At 39.0% G+C, this 12343-nt stretch overlaps 1 pseudogene; it reads right to left on the bottom strand.

Moving 5' to 3' along the window:
• The window catches only part of LOC115515962, a 194659-nt pseudogene that overhangs the window by 15549 nt on the left and 166767 nt on the right, over positions 1-12343 (bottom strand).

A 12343-nucleotide genomic window follows, 5' to 3' on the forward strand; every position in this document is an offset into this window, starting at 1 on the left:
GTTCAGGATGGAAATTTCTATACTGCTTTATAGCTCATAGACTGCATTATATACCTCAAACAAAAATCACCAAAACTCCCAATTCTGGGCTGGCTTCCTTCCCTTGGGGTGTTCCCCCTACCCCTTTGTAAAATTATTCATCATCCTCTTACTCACTGTCTGCAATTTTGCTCAGTTATTCAACAGCATTTGTAAGGACAGAAAAACAAAGGGAAGGAGAAAACCAATCCATTCGGAGAGGTGTTTCATATAGAGGATAGGATTGTTAAAGCAAAACCAGGTCTGGCACCATTAGGGCTTCCTCTAGCCAATTCCTTCTCCATCCTTTCTTACAAAGACCTCATGCAAAGGCCACGTGGACAATTTCACAGAGGAAATGCTGAGCTGGTATGTGAAAGCCACCCCATTGGGCAACTCTGTCATTCCGTGTCATTTGTAACAGCCCATGTGTTTGTTACACGGAAGATGGAGTGTTGGTAGGGGCCTGAATGTCTGAGTCATCTAGTTCTCAAACAGCAACTCCAGAGGTTTGAGTTTCTAGTTGATTTATCATGAATGGCACTGATACTTATCTGACTGGAAGCTGTTAGCCTGAATTGCTACTTGGAGAAACAAAGTCAATGAAAGTCACCACTCCAATAGATCTGTGAAGGATGCATGGAGTCCTCCTTTAAATAAGTGTCTGGCCCCTATCCATCAAAGGGCACACAACTAGAGGGATACAAGTCTATATCCTTAAGTCCTTAGAGTCAATAATACTCCAGGCTTATTTTTCCCAATCATACAGGTTTTGAATGCCAAGGGACTGAACATATTCCTGATGATACAACCTTCAAATGCACTCATGTCTACATTCTCTTTTGGCCTTTACAAAAACTCTTGTGCAGTAGGGAGGAAAGGAATCCTTATGAATATTAACATTTGATATATGAAACATACACAGGTTCGTAGAGGTATGTAGCTTGCAACACTGCTGATAAGTGGGAAAGTGAGGTCTTGTGATGCCTAATCCCATGCCCCTCCAATGATCTCACTCTTCTTATTCTACATCGACATTAATTTGGGTAAACTGGATTAATTCAATCTAATAATTTATTAACTCAATAACTGAACAATTTATTTTGAGCAACTGTTTGGACTGATTGGCTATTTAACAGAATTAATAGGTTAGAACAGGTGGTTCAGTAGCCCTGTGTCAAAAAAAAAAAAAAGAAAAAAGTCTTTGGCCAGGTGGGAAGTTAGGTAATATTCATCACCTGTCACTCCCTGTCTTCTCTGAGAGCTACCAGATTTCCACAAGCATAGGACCATGTAGGCGCCAAGTGCTTCCTGGCTGTTCCAGGATAATATCAAAGCCAATGTAATGAGCTTTAATGTTGGTAAGGTCCAGGTATCCTTGGGATTGAATAGAAGACTGTCAGCTTGCCTAACAATTTTAAAAGAATCTACTACCATGGCATTGTCGCAATGTCCCTTATTTATGCTCCTCTAGTGGGGACAGGGAAGAGTAGCTAAAGCAGGCTGCCTTAGTAGCTATCCAGCTGCTCATGCAGTTAACAGAGCTGTAGGAAAAAAAATGTGATTTATACAAGCCTTTCCCTTGACACTGGAGCATGAGTCCCAGATCCACTCATGTTGGGGAGATACATGTCATGAACACACTTCTGTGTGCTCTGGTGATAGCAGGGCAACAGAGAGCTGCTGATTTAGATAATCACATAAGATAGAGGCACACAATACACGGATGTAAAGGGCAATATCTATGCACCAACCTACACCCTTTATGATGCAAGGGGAACCAGTCGAGTTGTGCAAAAGGTAACAAGAGATCCCCATGCATATAACAGCGCTAGGCCGAGGTTCCATAAAAGCTGGGGGTGCATGTCTGAGGAAGGCTCCCTGCCACTTGCTGGCCAGGGCACATGATTGAGAAACCAAACCAACGGGCACGTACAAATTGCTTCCAGGATAAACACAGATTGTGCTGCCAGTGAATGCAATCATTGATTAGTTCTGCAAGATCAGGTAGCGAGGCCAGACTACCTGGAGACTTCTTCCACGTTCAGGAGAGAAAGAAGAACTGAGAGGTCTTTAATAGTGCCCCCATTACAGTACATAGCTGCTGGACAGAAAGTATGCATATGCCGGAGCCTCACATACCTGATAGGGCCCCTGGTTGCAGCCACAGTAGCTGCTCTCCATTGTGTAGCTTCTGGACACCCCCATCTCTCTCCACACCACCACCCGGGCTGTGGAGGCTCGGGATTTCTCCACGAGGAAACTGCAGCTGTTCATCGTGAATGCTGGAGCTAGCTTATCAAGGATTTTGGGAAGAGTCTACAACAACAAAAAAAAAATAAAATCATGATGAATTAGGGATATGCATCATAAAAAATAATGTCCCAACATTTATTAAGCATATCAATATATCAAACACTTAATATATGCTCCTGCAATCTTCTATCAACCCTAAGGAATGGATACCAAGGGTTTGTTGTTTTGTGCTCTCAAATGAGGAATCTGAGACTTAGAAAAGTAAGAAAGAAATAGCATAAGTCCAACTACAAAGTGGTTGGAATGGGATCCAAATGTCAATCCGGCCTACTCGAAAGACCATGATCTCCCAGTTCCATGTCTCTCCATCACTGTGCACCGATGTTGTACATGTATACATTCAGCCTCACACATCACTGTGTTGAGCTCCATGGAAAGACACAGATTTCATACGGACTGAAATTTAGAGAGTGACTCCACCCAGTCTCATGGTTTTCTAGCTCCAAGAGTCAAACTAAGGACTTCTGACTTATCCCAAATATTCAAATCATTGATGATCGCTGAGGGTCACATATAAAGTTTCCTAAAATAGTACGACTGCCAAAATGAACTTGCTAGTCCCATCTTGTAAATCTCATAAATCTGAGGCTGGACCAGTTATAAAACTAAATCCATCCTCTCTGAGTTCTTATATACCACTGTTTCCTAGGGTGGAAAAGCTTTAGGTGAGACAACTTAATCTATGGTTAGAAAGCATCTGTATGTAGATCCTTGCCACTCTCTGATTGACAGAAAGGGAACTTCTAGTCACCAGACCTCCCCACTTCGAGGACGATGACTCAAGAATTCATAGCACACCAGGTCCTTGGGTTAGCAGAAATCCTGAGCCTAGATAGTCTCAAACTTTTGTGCCATTAACAAGAAGGGTTCTTTACTTCACTGCTGACAGAATACTAGCACTTAGTACAAAATTATGCATATTAGATAACAAACAGTGAAACTTCAGGCTTGGACAAATTGCAAGGAGAAGGAAGTGTTCTTTCCTCAGAATGAGAATACAAATTAAGAGTACTTTTAAAGAAATGCAATTTTGTTAATTTCTAGAACACTGAGCAAATCTCTTAATAACCTGGGTTCTTACTGTCCCCATGCTTAACATAACTTAATCACATTAATATAAAGATTAATACAAGTATTAATTATATTATAAATTACCTATGATATATGTATATGTTAACATAATTATTCATATAATTTAGTATGATCGTTAAGTTCCCAACATAGCCTGCAGACCTACAGCATCATTTGGACAAGGGAAATGAGCTGTTATGTCCTCACTTGAGTTTCTATAATTGTCCCCTAATTGATTTCATCTACCCACTTTTGTCCCTCTCTCCCAGTGATTCCTTCACCCCATTTTTCTCCTTCAAAGTGTCATCGCAATCACAGTAAAATTAATTTTCATGTAATTAGCTGTTTATTTTCTATCTCCTCTGCAGCTCAGAAGTTCCATAAGGGCAGGTCTGCTTCTTGTTCACAGGAAAATCTCTGCACACCAAGCTGGGTGGCTCATAGGGGGCACTCCATAATTATTTGCTGAAATAAATAGAATCTGCTAGTCCAGACCCTTAGGGGACTGCTTAAATATATCTCACACACACATGCGCGTGCGCGCGCGCGCACACACACACACACACACACACACACACTATATATATATATATACACACACACACACTATATTTATACATACACTATATATATTATTTATATGCTATGTAAAAATTTATTTTGTTTTATGTATTACATAAAATATTTATGACATATACATAGCAACTAAAATGATTGAAAATACTTGAAAATGGTCTCAATTTATCAATATTTTACCTTGCTATAAAAAGGTTAATTGGACATTATTTAAATGATCTCTTTTTTCTTACTTAAGTGAGCCTGGTTTTCTTAGCTCATATAGCCCATACCCAAATGACCACATGTTCCATTTAATGGCGTGTATCTCAGAAAGCTTTACAAGCTATGATCCCCTTGTTGGAGCCTGGAGAATAAGGGGTTTACAAGGTGCAGTTGGAGCATGTCTGTTACATATCCACAGCAAGAGTTTAGCCATTAAATAATGGACTCCAAAACTACTACAGCATTGGTAATAAAGTCCTGAACCCATTTCCCTTTTGATCTCACACAAATAGATCTATGTCAGAGAAACGAAGATAATTATAGCGTTAGTATTTGGAGATTGTCTTGTTTTGTTTTGTAAATGAATTAAGATATAGATAAACACTGCATGTGAATGGAGCCAGTGGACCCTTATTGTGATGCTCTCAGGGATCTCCCAGCTCCAATGGAAAAAGACTTGGGACCTTCAACTCTTTCTCTCCCACTTGCTCTGTGCCCTTAAACTTAATCTCGGTTTCCAATAGTTGAAAATTATAATAGTTTGTTTTGGTTTGGCTCCCTCCCTCTCTAACTTTTTTTCTTTATTTTTTTCCTTTTTTTCCCCTTTTTTTTCCCTTTTTTTCCCCTTCCCCTTCCCCATGGTCTTCTGTTAAGTTTCTCAGGATCCACCTAAGAGTGAAAACATATGGTATCTGTCTTTCTCTGTATGACTTATTTCACTTAGCATACATAACACTAGAGACTCTTAAAAACTGAGAACAATCTGAGGGTTGATGGGGGGTGGGAGGGAGAGGAGGGGGGTGATGGGTATTGAGGAAGGCACCTGTTGGGATGAGCACTGGGTGTTGTATGGAAACCAATTTGACAAAAAATTTCATATTTAAAAAAGAAAATTATAATAGCTGCCTTTTCACTCAACACTTGCTATGTATTTTACATGCATTAGTTCAATTAATCATGAGTCTTTGACACAAATTCTGTTATTATCTCATAACATAGAGGCTGGATGAGTAACTTTTCAATGGTCACACAGCTAGTAAGGACAAATCCAGAATGTCAACTCAGATATCCTAATTCAGATCACATGAGCTTAGTGTAACCACTGTAGGACAGAACTTCTTCAGTAAGTGTTATAATTCCATAGGCACGTAAAGAAATACAAGGAACGAATGACATAATATACATACACAGCATGGTCCAGGAGCTGGCATTTAGCATGGTCTCAACACAAACCTAGCAGGGACTTAAAGACTAGACAAGAAACAGCCCCGAGAATGAGTATTCTGCATCCCCGTAGACACTGAATCCCATTTGTCTTGGAGCAGCTGGGTCTGGAGCACCTCAGCTGATGGGGGAAGAGGTGGTCCTGAATCATTAATTCTGGTTTTGGGGAACATTGTAAAAGCTTGAGCTGCATTTCAATTCATCTGCTTTCTGCTGACTCTTCCAAGTCCTGCCTGGTTTCCCAAATTCACAGAAGATAGAACTTTCAAAGATATGCTGACTATGAACCCACTAGACAGCTCCTAGCTCCCAGCTCATTTCCAGGGAGAAGCCCTCTGTGGGGTGCCGGTTCCCCATGATCACCTCTACAGAACTCAGACGTCTTCTCTTTTCTCTGACTTAAGCATGTGGCAAGGGCATAGCTGGGACAAGGAGTCAAAAGTATGAATTCTGGATTCACACTACACGATTTGACATGGAGAAAGTCATTTAAGTCCGCTAACCCTCATTTTTGTCATCACAGAAGGGGGAGGGGTAAGAATAGCTTCTACCTTGAGTGAAGCCTCAGTAACCATGCAGTGTTGTTACTATGCTCTTCAGAGGTTTAGAGGAAAAGAAGGGTCACTCTGCTCCAATATTCAAACTTCCATGATTGGAAAAAAAAAACAAAACCAGCTTTTAAAACCTCTCTTTACCTTGTATATTTCCCTTCTCTTAACTTAGATAATCCCCGCCTACCAAGTGTCCAACAAGGACTTATTCCCTCTTCATTCTGCAGAGTAGTTTGACTCAGGTTTTTGTTTCTGTCTCATAGAACACATGCTTTAGAAGATCACTAAGGTCAGAATCTGAGGTGTGGTCTGGTGCTGAGTCACCTGGGTCCTAATCCCAGCTCTTGCTAACTATATGACCTTTAGACATTTTACTGCATTTCTGCAACCTCCCTTCCTCATATATGAAATGGGATGCTATTAAAAGTACCTATTAATTTCACAAACATTGGTTAAGCATATCCTATTGCCGTGCACCATTCTAGAAGATGCAGTAGTTGGGAAGATTAAATGAATGAACGTATACAGGGTGCTTTGAACAGTGCCTGGCACATGCTCATTACTGTAGAAGTAGTATCCACAGTTGTTATCTTTGCCACTCCTCAAAACTGGAAATTTATGAGGAAGACCAAGGCCAGGAAATGTCACTAACAAGAGACACTTCCCAGGCAGGACTGCCAAAGAACTGATTCCATCCACCTCTCTTCAGTTCACTGTGATCCACAATAGGCAGTTAAAATTCTTTAAGGCTCAAGTTTTAATTGTCACAGAATTCATGTCATTCTATTTCTTCATACTTCTTTTTTATTTTAAGTTTATTTATTTTGAGAGAGGGAAAGAGAAAGAGAGAGAGAACATAAGGAGGGGAGGGGCAGAGACAGAAGGACAGAGAGAATCCCAAGCAGGCTCCACACTGACAGCACAGAGCCCGATGCTGGGCTCAAACTCATGGACCATGAAATCGTGACCTGAGCTGAAGTCAGACACTCAAGCAACTGAGCCACCCAGGCGCCCCAATAAATTTTTACTTATAAAAACACACATTATTGATATCAGCTTTATTGAAGTAAGTGAACAGTTTGATGATTTTTAGGAAATGTATATAGTTTTAATTGCTTATTTATTTTTGAGAGAGAGAGAGAGAGAGACAGAGCATGAACTGGGGAAGGGCAGAGAGAGAGACACACACACAGAATTGGAGGCAGGCTCCAGGCTCCAAGGTGTCAGCACAGAACCCCATGCGGGGCTCAAACTCACCAACTGCGAGATCATGACCTGAGCCAAAGTCAGATGCTTAATCAACTGAGCCACCCAGGCACCCCTAGGAAATGCATATATTTTGCAGTCCTCACCACAGTCCAGCTTGGGAACACATTCATCACTGTACAAACATGTCTTCCATGCTCACTTCCAGTCAGTCCTGCCCTAGGCAACCCCTGATCTGCTTTTTAACACTATAATTTTTGCCTTTTTCAGACATTTCATACAAATTAAACCATACATCTTGTGTTAGTTTCTGACTTCTTTTTTAAGTGTATGTTGTTGTATGCATCAGTAGTTTGTCCCTTTTCGTTGGTGGATAAGTTTCCATTGTATGAACATACTGTGTCTGAAGATTCCATGTTCTGTGTATCCATTCACAAGTTGGCGGACATGTTTGCATTGTTACCAGTTTGGGGATATTGTGTAATCGTACTTCTATGAGAAGTCCATAGTCCACATACTATGAGAAGTATGTCCATTTTTGTGGACAAGTGTTTTCACTTCTCTTGGGTGGATACAGAGGAATGGCGTTGCTAGGCTGTGCATTAAAGTGTGCTTCACTTTGAAGAAAGTGTCAAAGTGTTTTCCAAATTGGCCACACCATTTTACACTTCCACCAATAATAAATGAGGGTTCCAGTTTCTGAACACCTTTTCCCAACACTTGATATTTTGTCTTTTTTATTATAACCATTCTAGTGATTGTGTGACGTTATCCCATTATCGTTTTAATTTACAATTACCTGATGAACGATAATATTGTTAATATTAACCATGCATACATTGTTTTTGTTGACATATTCAAGAACAATTTTTGGGTTTTTTTATGTGTGTGTTTATTTTCTTATTATTGACTTGTAAAAAATTGCACATTCTGGATATATGTCTGTTATCAGTTACATGATTGGCAAATATTTTTCCCAGTGTATGGTTGGTCTTCCACTTACTTATAAGGGGACTTTTAAAGAGTAAAATTCTTTAAGTTTGACAAAGCTCAATTTATCAACTTTTTGTTTTATAGTTTGTTTTGTGTGGGGTTCTATGGAAGATAGCTTTGACTAATCAAAGCAGACAAAATACAAAGGTTTTCTAGTAGGTTGCGTTCTGTAAGTTTTATTGTTTTGTCCTTACATTTAGGTGTATGATCTATTTTAAGTTACATTTTGTGTATGGTGTTAAGTAAATATCTAAATTCATATTTTGCCTTGTGGCTACCCAATTGCTTCAGCACTGTTTGATAGACAGTCTGTCCTTCCTCCCTGCTGTACTGAAGTGCTTTGGCATCTTTGCAGGAAATCAATTACTACAAATGTGTGAGTATTTCTGTGTGTATTTATTTTCCCTCTATTCTGTTCTACTGATCTATAGGTCTATCCTGATGCCAACACCAGACGTTCATGATGACCGTAGCTTTTTAGTTTTGAAATTTAAAGTCTTCAAATCATGTAGAGTAAATCCTGTAACTTTTTTCTTCTCTTTTAAAGTTTCTTTGGCTATTCAGACTCTTCTGTATTTCCACATAAGTCATAAGATTATCTTCTCAATATCAACAAAAAAGCCTCCTAAGATTTTGATAGGAAATGTACTGACTCTATAGAAAAATTTGGGGAGAGTGGCCATCTGATGATCATTGAGTTTTCCAATCCATGAGCGTGGTACACTTCTCCATTTGTTCAGGTAACCTCTAATCCCTCTAAACAATGTTTTGTGGTTTTTAGTGTACACATAATGCACTTTTTATTTAATTTCTTTCTGTTTTTAAACTTTTAAAGTTTATTTATTTATTTTTGAGAGACGGCGGAGAAAGTAGGGTAGGGGTAGTGAGAGAGGGAGAGAGAGAATTCCAAGCAGGCTCCACACTGTCAGCACAGAGTCCGACACAGGGCTCGAACTCATGAACAGTGAGATCATGATGTGAACCAAAATCAAGAGTCAGACGCCTAACTGACTGAGCTACCCAGGCGCCCCTGTTCAATTTACTTCTAATTGACTTAACCTTTTAGAAACTATTGCAAATGGATTTTTTCCTTAATTTCATCTCTGGATTACTCATTGCTAGTATATAGAAATAGCATGAATTTTATCATTGATCATGCATTTTGCTACCTTGCTAAACTTGCATATTAACTCCAGTACTTTATTTTGTAAAATTCTTAGAATATTCTACCTATGATACTATACTTTTGAGTAAAAGCAGTTCCTCTTTTTTCCCAATATACTTCTCTTTACGGCAGAACTAAAAGGCAACCAACAGAATGGGAGAAGATATTTGTAAATGACATATCAGATAAAGGGTTAGTATTCCAAATCTATAAAGAACTTATCAAACTCAACACCCAAAAATCAAATAATCCAGTGAAGAAATGGGCAAAGGACATGAATAGATACTTCTCCAAAGAAGACATCCAGATGGTCAACTGACACGTGAAAAAATGCTCAACATCACTCCTCATCAGGGAAATACAAATCAAAACCACAATGAGATACCCCCTGACACCTGTCAGAATGGCTAACATTAACAACTCAGGCAACAACAGTTGTTGATAAAGATGTGGAGAAAGAGGATCTCTTTTGCATTGTTGGTAGGAACGCAAGCTGGTGCAGCCACTCTAGAAAATAGTATAGAGGTTCCTCAAAAAACTAAAAATAGAACTACCCTATGACCCACCAATTGCACTACTAGGTATTTATCCAAGGGATACAGGAGTGCTGTTTGGAAGGGATACATGCACCCCAATGTTTATAGTAGCACTATCAACAATAGCCAAAGTGTGGAAAGAGCCCAAATGTCCATTGATGGATGAATGGATAAAGAAGATGTGGTATATATACACAATGGAGTATGACTCAGCAATCAAAAAGAATGAAATCTTGCCATTTGCAACTACGTGGATGGAACTGGAGGGTATTATGCTAAGTGACATTAGTCAGAGAAAGACAAAAATCATATGACTTCACTCATATGAGGACTTAAAGAGACAAAACAGATGAATGTAAGGGAAAGGAAGCAAAAATAATATAAAAACAGGGAGTGGGACAAAGCATAAGAGACTCATAAATATGGAGAACAAACTGAGGGCTATGGGAGGGGTTATGGGAGGGGGGATGGGCTAAATGGGCAAGGGGTATTAAGGAATATACTCCTGAAATCATTGTTGCACTATACACTAATTTGGCTGTAAATTTAAAAACTAAAATTAAAATATATATATTAAAAAATATATATGTGTGTGTGTATATATACATATATATACACACACACACTTCTCTTTACTATTCTTGTCTTATTGTACTAGTTAGAATACATAGTAAAATGTTGAACAGAAATGGTGAAAGCAAATATTCTTGCCTTATTCCTGATCTTCCAGAAAAAGCATTTAATCTTTCACCATTAGGCATGATGGTAACTACAGGACTTTTTTTTTTTTTATGCTCAATTTCAGGTTGAAGAATTCCCTTTCTATTCCTTGTCCATTGTGAGATTCTGTTTTGAATGGATGTTTAATTTTTTCAAATGTTTTTTTTTTGTTTTTTTTTTCAACGTTTATTTATTTTTGGGACAGAGAGAGACAGAGCATAAACGGGGGAGGGGCAGAGAGAGAGGGAAACACAGAATCGGAAACAGGCTCCAGGCTCTGAGCCATCAGCCCAGAGCCCGACGCGGGGCTCGAACCCACGGACCGCGAGATCGTGACCTGGCTGAAGTCGGACGCCCAACCGACTGCGCCACCCAGGCGCCCCTCAAATGTTTTTCTCCACATCACTGAGATAATGATGTAGTTTTGCATTGTTTATTTACAGGGAATAGAACAGTATTTGATTTTTTAAGGTGAACTAACCTTGCATTCATGAGCTAAGCCCCACATTATCACAGTGAATGATGATTTTTATATGCTTCTGGATTTGTTAGTATTTTGTGAAGGATTTTGGATAGGTGTTTGCTGACAGATGTTGACTTTCCTTGTGACATCTTTTCTGGCTTTGGAGTCAAAATAGTAGAGCTCTCATAAAACGAGTTGAGAAGTCTTTTTCCACTATTTTTGAAAACTAATTTGTTGATAATTATTACTATTTATATCTTAGGAGTTTAACAGAAGTCACCAACAAACCTATTGAGGCCATATTTTATTTGTGCGGAGATTTTTAATCAGTAATATAATTTATTTACTTAAAATAGGCCCTATCAGATTTTACATGTCTTCTTTAGTTAGTTTTGGTAATTTTTGTCCTAAAAATTTATCCATTTATTGGCATGTGATTGTTAATAATACTCTTTTACATTTTGGAACGTATGTTGCGATGCCCCCTTTCATTCCTGATTTTGGTAACTTGTGTCTTCTTTCATGAGTCTAACTAAAGGATTATCATTTTGTTGACTATTCAAGAAACCAAACATGTATTCATGGATCCTCTACCCATTGTATGTTTTCTATTTCATTCATTTCCATTTCGGTTTTTTCTTTCTTTTTTTTTTCTTATTCTTGCCTTGAGTTTGATTTGCTCTTATTTTTCTTCGTTCCAGAGGTGAAAGATTAAATTACCAATTTTAGATCGCTCCACATTTCTAATATAAGCATTTAAAGCTACAACTTTTTGGGGCACCTGAGTGGCTCAGTCAAGTATCCTACTTTGGCTCAGGTCATGATTTCATGGTTTGTGAGTTCAAGCCCCTCTCTGTGCTGATAGCTCAGAGCCTGAAGCCTGCTTCAGATTCTGTCTCCCTCTCTCTCTCTGCCCCTCCCCTGCTCACACTCTGTCTCTCTCAAAAATAAATAAACATAAAAAAAAAAAACCTGCAACTTTTAATTTTTTTTTATTTTTTTAAATGTTTTTATTATTTATTTCTGAGACAGAGAGAGACAGAGCGTGAGCAGGGGAGAGGCAGAGACAGGGAGACACAGAATCTGAAGCAGGCTCCAGGCTCTGAGCTGTCAGCACAGAGCCGGACGCGGGGCTCAAACTCACAGACCGTGAGATCATGACCTGAGCCGAAGTCAGATGCTTATCCGACTGAGCCACCCAGGTGCCTCCAACTTTTTCTCTAAGCACTAGTTTAGTTGCATACCAGAAATTTTGATATGCTGTGTTTCTGTTTTTATTCAGTTTAGGACATATCCTAAT

The sequence above is a fragment of the Lynx canadensis genome, chromosome B3 (genome assembly GCF_007474595.2).
Source record: "Lynx canadensis isolate LIC74 chromosome B3, mLynCan4.pri.v2, whole genome shotgun sequence".
Classification (NCBI taxonomy): Eukaryota; Metazoa; Chordata; class Mammalia; order Carnivora; family Felidae; genus Lynx; species Lynx canadensis.